Source organism: Sturnira hondurensis, unplaced genomic scaffold, assembly GCF_014824575.4.
Source record: "Sturnira hondurensis isolate 20B ecotype Veracruz unplaced genomic scaffold, ASM1482457v3 Scaffold0003801, whole genome shotgun sequence".
NCBI lineage: Eukaryota > Metazoa > Chordata > Mammalia > Chiroptera > Phyllostomidae > Sturnira > Sturnira hondurensis.
Genome location: NW_028076432.1, coordinates 7,816,303 through 7,818,175, shown reverse-complemented (window position 1 = coordinate 7,818,175; position 1,873 = coordinate 7,816,303). Strand labels below are relative to the sequence as shown.

The window sequence follows — 1,873 nt, the reverse complement described above, 5'->3', positions numbered from 1 at the left end:
ACCAATTTGCCAAGTGGTCTCAATAAAGAGAATCACATTGTTATCCTAATTTATTAGTGATGGTTATCTTTATGCTCACTAGCCCAGGTATTTTGTACATAGAGGTCATAGTAACTGTGTGGCTATCACTAGCCCAGCTTCTGTTCTTGTAGACACCAGATTCCTGTGGTTAAATGTCTTTGGTTAAGTTTGTCCCCAACATCACTAACTGCTATAAGCCCGGAGTCTGGTTCGGACACATCATTCACAATCAAAGAGCAGGGTGAGGACCTCACACAAGGCAGAGCACCAGGACAGCACTGCCCATCATTTCTCTCCTTCCTCGTGTGATTCCACACAAAGCTCGAGTCTGTCTTCCATTAGACAAAACACAGAGTTCCCATCTTTTTCTGAGTCTTGGTCGGAATGAGAGTTATACTGCCGGGCTGTCTGCTCAGCTCCAGCTTCTCCTTTTGTTGCTAACTGGACTGTCTGCACAAGTCCAAGAACCTCTGTTGCCTCCCATGGGGCTGTCTGCACAGCTCTGGGTCCTTCTGTCTCCCCTAACTGGGTTGTCTGTGCAGCTCCAGGTTCTTCTGTGGCCTCTAAGTAGGCTGTCTCACAGCTCCAGGTCTTTTGGTTACTTTAACCAGTCTGTCTATACAGCGTTATGTCCGTCCATTGCCTGCAGCTGGGCTGTCTGCACAGTTCCATGTCCTCCCTGTTTTACTAATGCACTGTCTATGCAGCTCCAAGTATTTCTCATTGCTAACTGGGCTGCCTGTGCAGCTCCAAGTCCTTCCTTTGTCACTAACTGGGTGTCTATACCACTAGGAGTCCTTCTGTTCCCTCTAACTGGGCTGTCTGAGCTCCAAGTCCTCCTCCTGTTGCTAACTGGGCTGTCTGCACAGCTCCAGGTCCTTCAGTTGCCCTTAGGAGCATGGCTTTCTTTTCTCCTGGAGTGAGTTGGCTTCTGGAACACCAGAAGCATAGGGAGGGGATTTGTGGATACTTTTAGAAATGCTATTTTTCTCTCTTGATCTGGATGCCTTTGCTTTCTTTTGGAGGGACCAGTTGTTCAAACAGCCTATGCCATTTCTTAACCTTGTGCTCCGGTGAAAAGTTGCAGAATGCATTTGTGAATGACAGTTTATGGTGTCATTTTTGTGTGTGTAAGCCAGGCAGCTGCTGGTCTGCTTAGAAGAGGTACCAGGCCTTTCAGAAATGACATTGGAACTGCAAGAGACAGAAGAAAACTCTTGCTTTCTTTGAGCCTAAAAAGTACAACCTGCTGGGGAGAGGGAATGTCAGTGGGTGTAAACAAGGAACGTTCAGCAATCTGAGAAAAAGCACTGTCCTGGGAGCTCCCTGCTGAGCCAGATGGGGACGTGCCTGGGGAGGACAGGCAAGTGCTTCATCTTCTCAGTATAACTTCTCAGCGTTTGCTGTGTAGCCCGTCTCTTCCCCACCTCGATCCCCATGACCAAACTCTGATCAGCAAACTTTTGCCTCTCCACTTACAAAGATTTATGCTGCTTGAGATAATCCACCTCTCCATGCAAGTGACCAACTTCTTAGCTAGTTTTTTTTTTAATAATTTGTATTGAATGTATTGGAGTGGCATTGGTTAATACCATTATGTAGGTTTCAGGTGTACCATTCTGTAATACATCATCTGTATGTTATATTGTGTGTTCACCAAAGTCAAGCCTCCTTCCATCTCTCTTTATTCCCCTTTGCCTTCTTCTACCTCCCCCAACTCCCTTTCCCTTTGGTAATCACTATACTGTTATCTAGTTTCATCGTGTTTCTTTGAAAATATCTTCCTGGGACAGCTCAGTGTGCAGGGCTCATCATCAGTATTGGGCTGTGGGCAGAACCCCTGCCTCTCTGA

The 1,873-nt window shown here is 46.5% G+C and overlaps 1 pseudogene; it reads right to left on the bottom strand.

Annotated features, from left to right (window-relative positions):
- Nucleotides 1-911: 911 nt before the first annotated feature.
- Nucleotides 912-1,782, bottom strand: LOC118984784 (rho GTPase-activating protein 20-like; annotated as a pseudogene).
- Between the last annotated feature and the right edge of the window lie 91 nt (nucleotides 1,783-1,873).